Below are 13,084 nucleotides of genomic sequence, written 5' to 3' on the forward strand. Positions count from 1 at the left end.
AGCTTGTCCCTGGTCCTACTGGAACTGTTAAGTAATGTATATTTGTTTTGTTTAAGTGTTTAGGATATATAAACTGTAGAGAATGTAGAAATATTAGCCATATTTTGATGGTGCCCCTCTCTCCTATCTTTCACATGTCTCCGATGTCCTGAGTCCTAGGGCTGTCCATGGACCAGTCAGAGTAGTTCCCAGTGTGCGTTACAGCAGTTTTACACTTGGTGTCAATGGCTCTCTGTGGGGCTGCAAGAAATTCCAGAAGCAAGGCCCTGGTGTTCACATGCCTTTATTCAGAGGAGTCAGCTGTGGTACTCCCTCTAGTCAGACAGGGAGGGAGACATTTAACCCCTTCCTGGAAATCTTTGGTTGAGGTGTACACATGCCATCACACTTCCCCACGGGACTCACTAACCACTCCTACACACACACCACTGTGGTGGTTAGTAATCACCAGTGCTCATCACCCCAGGTACATAGCCTTTCTTTAAAATCTTGAAACACTTAAGTGAGCATTTTAACTTTCCTAAGGATTCCGAGTGTGAGACTGTCTCATATCCTCTCCTCTGCCTGAAGATGAGAAGGGTGAATGCCTCTGTTAGATCTGCTCACCAACCCATTCCCATGGCATCAGCTCAACTTGAAGAGCTTGAACAGTAGCTGATGTCCTGCCCTGAAGAGGAACAGCAGCAGCATGGAGTACCCTCGCAGAGTCAATAGCTACTTCCATAGCTGCCCACCAATCTTTCCTGACCCAGCCAGACACAGGAGCATTTATAGAGCTGTAGAAGATGCCTGTGTAGCTTGCTGGCCTGAAGAAAACAGCAGTGCCATAATGAGCCCTACTCTGCTCATCCCATTCTAGTTTTCCTTCCAAGCACACACAACCAGGAATAGAGTAGGGATGCTAGTTAGAAACATTCACTTGCTATCTCTATAAGTATCAGGCATATAATGTTCTTTAATGTCTCCCAGTCAAATGGTAACCTGCTTGTGTCTGCAAAAAAGTCCCAAGCTCATAGCTGTGGTTTTGAACTAGTTTAAAGCTGCATTTCTCTGAACTTTTGCCAATCAGCAAAGGAAACAAACGGAACACGATTTCTGCTGATCCTGCATCATGGGGTCTTTGCCAAACTTCCTGTCAGGACTTGTGGGAGGGAAATAAAATCTGTCTGTGAAATGAACTGCTTAAACAAACAGTGAGAGTAAAATCACAGGCTGTTTGTGGTACAATTAGCAGCCATCCAAAGGGTGAGATATACCACAAAACTAAGTACATTAGAAATCATATTACTTTATTAATAGTAATAATTGCATTTATATTTCTCCCTTAATTCCAAAAGATCCCAAAGGTCTTGATCCTGAACCCACTGAAGTTAATGATAAAACTCCCATTGATTTTAATTACAGACCTGGTCCCAAAGTGCATTACAAATGCAAATAATATATTACAAACAGATCATAAGGGAGTTCAGATTTCCTGATGCCAAATGTATGGTTAGGTCCTGCAGCCTTTGTTCAGGCAAAACTCCCTGTGCAGTCAGAGGGAGATTTGCTTAGTGAAGGCTGCAGGATTGGGTGCATACTTCGTGTAGTCAGGAACTAAATTCAGCCCAAGCTTAACATCACAGCTCCCATTGACTTCAATGGATGGTGCATCTCCTTTCACCAGGACTGGACTTGGTCCCTGGAGTTTACTGTTCCATAGAAAATTCTGACATTTTGAAAAAAAAATTCACTCTGAATTGTAATGAAAGCCCAAAATGTCCTGTGAAACAAAAATTCTGAAAAACTTAATCCAAAACTAAAATTTTTCAGAATCATTTCATTTTGATTTTTAAAAAAAAGTGTTGATTTACTAAGGTAAAAGTCTTATTTCAGAGTTGTATCCAGTGTTATTGTAGCCATGTTGGTCCCAGGATATTAGAGAAACAAGGTGGGGGAGGGTAATATCTTTTATTGGACCAACTTCTGTTGGTGAGAGAGAGACAAGCTTTTGAGCTACACAGAATTCTTCCTCGGGTCTGGGAAATGTACTCAGAGTGTCACAAGCTAAATCTAAGGTTGAACAGATGGTTTGGTGTAAGTAGTTAGCACATACAGTAGAACCTCAGAGTTACGAACACCTTGGGAATGGAGGTTGGTTGTAACTCTGAACTGTTTGTAACTCTGAACAAAAAGTTATGGTTGGTCTTTCAAAAGTTTACAGCTGAAGATTGATTAACACAGTTTTGAAACTTTAGTATGCAGAAGAAAAATGCTGCTTTTAACCATCTTAATTCAAATGAAACAAGCACAGAAACAGTTTCCTTACTTTGTCAAATCTTTTTTTAAACTTTCCCTTTATTTTTTTATAATTTACATTTAACATGGTACTATACTGTATTTGCTTGGAGGGTGGGCAGCAGGGGTTGTCTCTGCTGCTGCCTGATTGCATACTTCCGGTTCCAAATGAGGTGTGTGGTTGACTGGTCAGTTCATAACTGTGGTGTTCATAAGTCTAAGGTTCTACTGTATTCTAAGGGATCTTTCAAGGTGAAGTGGCCCATTAACTACCCTGCAGTCCTAGGACAAAAAGGGAGCCGATAGTGAGTTATAGATTGTTGTAATAAGCCATAAATCCAGTGTTTTATTAAGACCATGATTCTGAGTGTCTAGGAAAGTCATTAATTTAAACTCCCAGGCATGACTTTTGAAAGTGTTGTGCAGGTTTTCTTTGAATCAGATATAGAGTGGTCACTTTGTGAAAATTATACACCAACACATGATATGATGTTTTTGTCTTTTATTATTGTCCTGTGTGAGTTCATTCGAGAGAGTAGTGATTGTGTGTTTTCACTGACATAGTTGTTATTAGCAAAAAGAAAAGGAGTACTTGTGACACCTTAGAGACTAACAAATTCATTAGAGCATAAGCTTTCGTGAGCTACAGCTCACTTCATCGGATGCATACAGTGGAAAATATAGTGGGGAGATTTTATATACACAGAGAACATGAAACAATGGGTGTTACCATACAGACTGTAACAAGAGTAATCAGGAAAGGTGAGCTATTACCAGCAGGAGAGCGGGGGAGGAGGGGCGGGGGGAGAGGAACCTTTTGTAGTGATAATCAAGGCGGGCCATTTCCAGCGGTTGACAAGAACAGTAGGGGGGGGAATAAACAAGGGGAAATAGTTTTACTTTTTGTAATGACACATCCACTCCCAGCCTTTATTCAAGCCTAAGTTAATGGTGTCCAGTTTGCAAATTAATTCCAATTCAGCAATCTCTCGTTGGAGTCTGTTTTTGAAGTTTTTTGTTGAAGAATTGCCACTTTTAGGTCTGTAATCGAGTGACCAAAGAGATTGAAGTATTCTCCAACTGGTTTTTGAATGTTATAATTCTTGACGTCTGATTTGTGTCCATTTATTCTTTTATGTAGAGACTGTCTGGTTTGGCCAATGTACATGGCAGGGGGGCATTGCTGGCACATGATGGCATATATCACATTGGTAGATGCGCAGGTGAACGAGCCTCTGATAGTGTGGCTGATGTGATTAGGCCCTATGATGGTGTCCCCTGAATAGATATGTGGACACAGTTGGCAACAGGCTTTGTTGAAAGGATAGGTTCCTGGGTTAGTGTTTTTGGTGTGTGGTTGCTGGTGAGTATTTGCTTCAGGTTGGGGGGTTGTCTGTAAGCAAGGACTGGCCTGTCTCCCAAGATCTGTGAGAGTGATGGGTCATCCTTCAGGATAGGTTGTAGATCCTTGATGATACGTTGGAGAGGTTTTAGTTGGGGGCTGAAGGTGATGGCTAGTGGCGTTCTGTTATTTTCTTTGTTGGGCCTGTCCTGTAGTAGGTAACTTCTGCATACTCTTCTGGCTCTGTCAATCTGTTTCTTCACTTCAGCAGGTGGATATTATAGTTGTAAGAACGCTTGATAGAGATCTTGTAGGTGTTTGTCTCTGGCTGAGGTGTTGGAGCAAATGCGGTTGTATCGTAGAGCTTGGCTGTAGACAATGGATCGTGTGGTGTGGTCTGGATGAAAGCTGGAGGCATGTAGGTAGGAATAGCGGTCAGTAGGTTTCCGGTATAGGGTGGCGTTTATGTGACCATCGCTTATTAGCACCGCAGTGTCCAGGAAGTGGATCTCTTGTGTGGACTGGTCCAGGCTGAGGTTGACGGTGGTATGGAAATTGTTGAAATCATGGTGGAATTCCTCAAGGGCTTCTTTTCCATGGGTCCAGGTCATGAAGATGTCATCAATGTAGTGCAAGTAGCGTAGGGGCATTAGGGGACGACAGCTGAGGAAGCGTTGTTCTAAGTCAGCCATAAAAATGTTGGCATACTGTGGGGCCATGCGGGTACCCACAGCAGTGCCGCTGATTTGAAGGTATACATTGTCCCCAAATGTGAAATAGTTATGGGTGAGGACAAAGTCACAAAGTTCAGCCACCAGGTTTGCCGTGACATTATCGGGGATACTTTTCCTGATAGCTTGTAGTCCATCTTTGTGTGGAATGTTGGTGTAGAGGGCTTCTACATCCATAGTGGCTAGGATGGTGTTTTCAGGAAGATCACCGAGGGGTTGTAGTTTCCTCAGGAAGTCAGTGGTGTCTCGAAGATAGCTGGGAGTGCTGGTAGCGTAGGGCCTGAGGAGGGAGTCTACATAGCCAGACAATCCTGCTGTCAGGGTGCCAATGCCTGAGATGATGGGGCGTCCAGGATTTCCAGGTTTATGGATCTTGGGTAGCAGATAGAATACCCCTCGTCGGAGTTCCAGCGGTGTGTCTGTGCGGATTTGTTCTTGTGCTTTTTCAGGGAGTTTCTTGAGCAGATGGTGTAGTTTCTTTTGGTAACCCTCAGTGGGATCAGTCTGTATGGTAACATCCATTGTTTCATGTTCTCTGTGTATATAAAATCTCCCCACTATATTTTCCACTGTATGCATCCGATGAAGTGAGCTGTAGCTCAGGAAAGCTTATGCTCAAATAAATTTGTTAGTCTCTAAGGTGCCACAAGTACTCCTTTTCTTTTTGTGGATACAGACTAACATGGCTGCTACTCTGAGACCAGTTGTTATTAGGGCACTCAGTGCTTTGGATGAGGTATACCACGTTGTGATAGGCATGTCTTTCTTATTTCATATTTATCATTTTGAATCATTTTGGTTTTGATGTTTATATTATATGAAAATAACAAACATATATGTGAAATATAATATTGATATTTCATAAAATGTAAAAGTCCAAAGGAAATGAATGAAAATGATAAAAATAAACAAAATTGTTTTGACTTTATTGAAACAAAATGAGAAAGATGAAACCATTTGTTTATACTTTTCCCCATCAAAAGTGTTGTCAGAATTGACACAGCGCCACAACATTTAGGTGAACCAGCATTTTACAATAGAAAACTGGTCAGTTGAAATTTTTTCAGCCAGCTATAGCAGAACCAGCACCAGCAAACAAATATCAGGAGAAGTTTTTGTAATCAGGGCATTCAGGATAGCACTTCCATCACTTGGCAGCAGATGGTACATTGTGTTAGATGAGAAGGGACGCTATGTTCAGACTTGTTTTGTTAGTGCATTTAACTGATATGTAGCATGTGTTACTGTTGTGCATTGCATGATTGACAGATAACTAAGAAATTAGGAGTAAGAAACACAGAATGCTAAAATAAATGTAGACACTGCAATTAAGGATCCCAATGTAACTAAATGCGGAGTGTTGCCAAGAAAAATCTATGGAGTAGTTACAAGTCTGATAGTCACTTTACTGACTTCAGTGAAATTAGTCAGAGGGAATTTTACCTGTGGATTATAAATCCTTTCTTAACATTAATATTGTAACCCCTTTGACTCCAGTCGGAGCTGCAAGTGTTCACTATCTCTGAAAATTACACCGGGGATCTTAAGTTGTGCACGCTTAATCAGTGGTCACTTTTGGACCTTAATCTTGCATTGTCTCAGTTTCCCCATTGTAAAATGGAAATAATCATATTTTCCACTCCACTCAGGTGTTGTGAGGCTAAATTTACTAATGTTTGTGAGGTACTATAGAAAAACACCTATAAATTATGACAAAAACAACCAGGTAATTAGATGTTTGCATTTAAGCACAAGGTTAGTGAAGTACAAGTCTGAATGTGTGGTCTTTTACATGCAAGGAGCAAATATGAGGTAACAAAGGAAGGGAAGAGAAACAAAACAAAGGGAATCAAGATGAGCAGGACACAGATTAATGCAAAGTGAAGAGAAAGGGACAACAAAAATACAGAGCAAGCTGCTTGATGGCTAGAACTTCACTGGATTATCATTTATAATACCTATGATTTAATTTTCTAAAAGTGCAACAACACACTGTCAATAACAGTCATGCTGCATGGAAGAAGGACAACCTAGTGCAGGGGTGGGCAAACCTTTCGGCCCAAGGGCCACATCGGGGTTGCGAAACGGTATGGAGGGCTGGGTAGGGAAGGCTGTGCCTCCCCAAACAGTCTGGCCACCGCCCCTTATCTGCCCCCTCCCACTTCCTGCCCCCTGAATGCCCCCCTCAGAACCCTTGCCCCCATCCAACCCCCTCTGCTCCCTGTCCCCTGACTTCCCTGACCCCTATCCACACACACCCCCTGACAGGCCCCCCGGAGCCCCGACCCATCCAACGCCCCCTCACTCCTTGTCCCCTGACCGCCCCCTCCCGGGACCCCCATCCCTCACTGCCCCCCCCAGGACCCAACCCCCTATCTAACTCTCCCTGCTCCCTGGCTCCTGACCGCTCCCCCCAAACCTCCACCCTATCCAGCCGCCCCCTGTCCCCTGACTGCCCCCCCGGGACCTCCTGCCCTTATCCAACCCTGCTCCCCCAGCCCCCTTACCATGCTGCTCAGAGTGGCAGGACAGGTGTATTGTAAAGCCTGGGAGGTGGGCAGGCACAAGCCGCACTGCCCACACGGCAAAGTGGCTGCAGGGGAGGGGCTGGGGGCTAGCCTCCCCGGCTGGGAGCTCAGGGACCAGGCAGGATGGTCCCGCAGGCCGGATGTGGCCCACGAGCTGTAGTTTGCCCACCTCTGATCTAGTGGTTAAAGCACAGCATTGGCACTCAGGAGTTAAGGAGTTCCATTTGTAGCTCTGCCACTGACTTGCAAATTGACCCTAGGCATGGCAATTAACTTTCCACCCTGGAACAAAGGGGTAACACAACCTCCCTACTTCAGAAGGTGGGGATTATGAAGCTTAATATTTAATGTTTGTAAAGCACTATGCTTTTCTAGAGTTTTCCATAAGAAGATCTTAAATATTAATGATCAAAATAGAAGTTTATAAATAATTAGAATAATCACTCTGAGGCAAATCTTAGAAACTGTACACAAGCCAGGTACATGGCTGTGTGTAGGAAACCCCCACTTCCTCCAGGGGAAGGAATCCAGCCCTCCAGGCTTGTGAGCAGCAGTGGGTAGTGGGCAGGTATGTCTAGGCTGCAATTAAAAATCCACAGCTAGCCCATGCCCGCTGACTTGAGCTTGCATGGCTCAGGCTAAGGCGCTGTTTAACTGTGGTGTAGATGTTTGGGCTCAGGCTTTAGGACCCTGTGAGGTGGGAGGGTCCCAGAGCTTGGGCCTGAGCCCTGTGAACACAAGTCAGCTGTCACGGGCCAGCTGCAGTGTTTAATTGCAGTGTTGACATATCTGAGGTAGTTAGTTGGCAAGTCATTGAACCAAAACACTTTCCATTCCCCTGGCTTCTATCAAGTCCCTTCTTATTACTGGGGTGCAGGCAGGTGCCCCAGAGCTGTGCTCTGGCAATGTGCATTGGGTGCAGTCCCACTTAGGAGCTCCCCACATCCTGCTTCTCACCCCAGTTCTGTTGCATTCAGGGCTCTCCGCACCAGCAAGTTGTGGGCAAAATTTGCCCATATGGACCTAATCAGTCCTTATTTGAGCAAATCCAAATTGCTTCCAATGTGAATACTCCATTAATATCAGGTCTGGGCCCTGCAACATTCAATATAATGATGCCATGCCCTCGTGCTTGTTCACAAAGAGCGCACCATACCCACAACCCTTATGGTATGAAGAATATTTCAGCTCTGTCTCCCAGCTCCTCCGCCTCTGTGACCCATGGCTCCAGGAAATGAAAAGTTGTTTTTCTCTGCTGAAAGCAGCTTTTCACTTCTGGCAGCACTGCCCTGGTTGAAAGGTGAATGTTTCCACCTCGTAGTGAAAATGGCAACAGTGAAGCCATATTTACTAAATTTCAGATCAGGTGCAAAATATGTCATTTGTTTCAGAAGCAATTATTTCATGAACGTATTCCTCACCTTTTGGCATGATGCTCATTTGCCTCACTCTGCTTTATACTGAAAGTGGAAAATACAAAGGTACTCTGACTCTCACAGGGAAAAGGCATTTCTCAACTACGTCCAGTATCTTTCTCCAAAAGGATTTTCTGACCTTCACCTCCCACACAGCATTTTGTTTTATAAATGTAAAATTCAATAATGTTGAGAGAAACGTTATACAGCAATACATATGGATTATAGAGGGGTTTCCTGCTGAATAAATCGTGGTTCTGTTGAATTCGCTGTCAAAGCTGCCATTGTTTGGAAATGTTTATTGTTTTGTATGCACTGTTAGGGGGCTTATTCCTTCACCCGCTTACTTTTCTGGTCTTTCTTGCATGAACAGAGAGCAACAATACCTGAAGTCCGAAGGTGCAAACAATTTGATGTTTATTGGGGTGAACTTTTAGTAAGCAATTATTTTAATTTTCTTCCTTAGTATCCCCCTTCCCAGCTTTGACACCACAGAGCCTTGCCTGTGTCCCTGTTCCCATTCCCCCCACTTTGGCGAAACATAATTCCAATTCCCCATCCCCTATTTCCTCCCCTTACTTTCTGATTGACTGCAGACTATATAGTAAAACTTGAGTTCAGCTTAGCTATACCTTAACCAATCATTTTACTAACATTTAACTAACCAATTCTAACATATTGTGACATAATTTAACCAATTATATTCCACCCTCTTTACACCCAGCAAAATTAATTATACAGCAAACAAAAACAATCACAAAACCAAACAAATTATACAAACAAACAATAGGAAAATGAAAACTAAAGTAATAAAACAAAACAAAATAAAAATTTCACATCCCAGCTATTAATAAGTAAGTTTTTGCCAAACAAAATGCTATCAAACTATGTTTCCTTTTACATCTTCTAGGCTCTTCCCTTTCTCTAAAGGTGATAGGCATTATTAAAACAGAATTGTATTCTGAACAGCCTAATAGCACCTTATTTTAATGTAATTAGTTTAAAATGTAAGAATGTAACCATACACTTCCCAGCTTATGGCTGCTTCTGCTGCTTAGCCTAAGAACAGGGCCTCAAACTGTCACAGTAAAAAAAGGCCTTAGAAGCAGGTGAATTATGATTTTAATTCTTTCTTTTATACCTCTATAACTAGCTAAGTAATAAAAATACACCTAAATTCTTAAAGTATAGGCCTTTGCAAACAGACCTGAATAGCTATATCCTAATATGGACTGCCTGTGAAAACTGTCTAGGTTTCTAGCGTAAATAAGGTTCTCTGTGAACTGAGTCCCTGAGGCCACATCCTGCTCCCCCAAACCCCTCATGGACAACACCCCAAACACTGAAGAGAACATGGAGAACTCCCCAGTCCCCCATCACCACAAAGCAGTGCCCTGGGAGCACTCTCTCCGTGAACCGGTGGAGCGGAAATTTGTGGGCTGGCCAGGGAAAGGGCATGGGCAGTTATCACACAGCACAGATCCACTGGCCTAAAGCCTTACATGTGTGGGAGGAGGCTGTAAATCGCAGCCCACATGTACTGTGGTACAGAGGAGAACTGGGCTCTACTTGAAGCCTTTGGACTGGGGCTTTGGACAGGGAGTTCTGGATTTGTCCTTGAGCTGTATATGTCTACTTCTTATTAATTGCAAGCCAAATCTACTTGTAAAATCTTACTCTGTTGCCTGTCTCCCAAAATTGGAATTCTCAGGTTCCAAAGTCAGAGTTCATCCATAATAGTTATTTTAAAAATGTAGCAGTCAGACTTTATCTCTACTGGTTGATATTAAAGTCCATAGGCCAATGAGTTTCTAGTTAGGTAGTAATGCAGTCACTTGGTCTGAGAGAAAAGGCCGGGATTTAAGATGAACTATTAGGTGTCTGCATGTATAATGTGTGAAATGGCAGAGCTGACAGAGAAATACAGTAACTCCTTGCTGAACGTTGTAGTTATGTTCCTGAAAAATGCGACTTTAAGCAAAACGATGTTAAGCAAATTCAGTTTCCCCATAAGAATTAATGTAAATGGCGGGGTTAGGTTCCAGGAAAAAAATTTTCACCAGACAAAAAACATATATATACACACACAGAGTATAAGATTTAAACAAACAATTTAATACTGTACACAGCGATGATGATTGTGAAGCTTGGTTGAGGTGGTGAAGTCAGAGGGTGGAAGAGGGTGGGATATTTCCCAGAGAATGCCTTACTGCTAAATGATGAACTAGCTTTTGGCTGAGCCCTCAAGGGTTAACCCATTATTGCTAATGTAGCCTCACACTCTACAAGGCCGCATGAATGGAGGGAGGGGAGACAGCATGGCAGACAGAGACATACACCTTGTGTGTGTGTGTGTGTGTGAGAGAGAGAGAGAGAGAGAGAGATGTGTGTTGCCCCTTTAAGTATGCTGACACCACTGTAAGTACATTGCCTTTTTAAGTAGATCAGCAAGTTGAGACAGCAGCTGCTCCCAGGAAGCTCCCTCCATCCTGAGCCCTGTCATGTCATCCCCACCCCCATGGAGATAGGGTAAGTGGGGTGCAGGACCAGGGGGAAGGGGGACACCCTGACAATAGGCCCCCTGCACAGCAAGCAGGAGGCTCCTGGGAGCAGCTCCAAGGCGGAGGGCAGGAGCAGCACTTGGCAGTGGGGGGAGGGACAGCTTGATAATTGATAGCCTGCTGGGCGGCTGCCGCATAGGGAACTTAGGGGAGTGGGGAGCTGATAGGGGGGCTGCTGGTCCACTCTGGTTCCAAGCCCCCACCAGCTAGCTCCAACGGGCTGCTCTTCTTGCAAGCAGTGGGCAAAGCAGGCATCTGCCAAACGACGTTAGAAGGGATCATTACACAACTTTAAATGAGCATGTTCTCTAATTGATCAGCAACGAAACAACGTTAACTAGGATGACTTTAAGTGAGGAGTTACTGTAGTCCAAAGCCTTTCCTGCACCCTAACCTTCACATCATAAAATAAAGTAAATATCATAAGGATTAAAATTCCTTGCCCCATTATTATCTGAAATGACAAAACTGGAAGATATACATTTCCTAGTTCAACTACCTTTTTTGCAGGCAGTGTTTCTGGCTCTGGAAACCTTTGTTCAGAAAGGGGGACAGCATTACAAAAGTTGTGGTGTAGTCTTACTAATGGTAATTTATCACATTTATCACTATCTGGTCAAATTTTAGGATTTAAAACAGTCTTAAGAGAATCACTTATATAATAACTGATGAGGATTCCTCACAAAACTGCAGATTTCTTCAATTCATTGCAGAGAGAACTATAACAATCTTCATTTCCTAAAATACTTTGTGCAAGCAACCAAGGACAAAACCATTCTGCCATCTCCAAAACTGCAAATCCTGGTGTTGTCAAAGAAGCTCCTTGTGAAAAATCTCATTTACCTCTGAAGATGCAATATTGTATGTTACAATTCATGATCAGGGATTACAAATATACACAAGTATATATTACAGTGAACACACATATAAAAATGCCATGTTATCTATGTATCTTATCTGAATTAGCTATGTCCTTTCTACACTGGGTGGGTTTGCTCTAAAGGTCTACCATCCACACAGTGACCCAGTGACCTTGCCTGCTGAATTTATAAGATGTGTTAATAAAAGTAAGTAACATCAAAATGTTTAGCACTTACTTTGGCTTCAGCACAGAAGGCTGCAGACAGCCCTTTTCAAACACTAAAACATTGCATTGTTCCTTTTTTAGTGGTCTCATGGTTGTACAGTATTTACATTGTTCTTAGCCTTTTTGTCTTTTTCTGGACTGACAAGTCAGAAAAAAGGATCGTTTAAAAGACAATACCATCCTCAGGAGAAAAATGCTAGAATTGCTTCCTCCTCCTCCCTGTTTCGTGAGCACAACTGCTCACTAAAGGAAATAAAAATAAGAAGACACAATGTTGACCTCACTTACACCAGTATAAACTGGGAGTAACTGCACTGATGTCAGTGGAGTTAACGACTGTAACTTGTATATGGGAGATCAGGATCTTGCCCAGAGTTTGAAAAACAGCAGAAACAACTGAGTAAATGTAAATGCATATCTTTGCAAACCATATCTTTCCTTTGAAAAATCTAAAGATAACAAAAGAACATGCTGACTCCTTTGCCTTACAGATGTAGCAGTTGATGATAGTCAGCTTTCTCAAACAGTTCAGTAAATAAGCCCTGGTCTACAGTAGGAGTTGAGGTCAAATTTAGCAGCGTTAAATCGATGTAAACCTGCACACGTCCACACGATGAAGCCCTTTTTTCGACTTACAGGGCTCTTAAAATTGATTTCCTTAATCCACCTCTGACAAGTGGATTAGCGCTTAAATCGGCCTTGCCGGGTCGAATTTGGGGTACTGTGGACGCAATTAGACAGTATTGGCCTCCGGGAGCTATCCCAGAGTGCTCTATTGTGACCGCTCTGGACAGCACTCTCAACTCAGATGCACTGGCCAGATAGACAGGAAAAGGCCCGCGAACTTTTGAATTGCAATTTCCTGTTTGCATGGTCACCTGCAGCTTGCCACGCTGGCCAGAGCTTATCAGCAGAGGTGACCATGCAGAGCTCATCAGCAGAGGTGACCATGATGAAGTCCCAGAATCGCAAAAGAGCTCCAGCATGGACCGAATGGGAGGTACGGGATCTGATCGCTGTATGGGGAGAGGAATCCGTGCTATCAGAACTCCGTTCCAGTTTTTGAAAGGCCAAAACATTTGTCAAAATCTCCCAGGGCATGAAGGACAGAGGCCATAACAGGGACCCGAAGCAATGCCGCGT

Source organism: Natator depressus, chromosome 5 (assembly GCF_965152275.1).
Source record: "Natator depressus isolate rNatDep1 chromosome 5, rNatDep2.hap1, whole genome shotgun sequence".
Classification (NCBI taxonomy): domain Eukaryota; kingdom Metazoa; phylum Chordata; order Testudines; family Cheloniidae; genus Natator; species Natator depressus.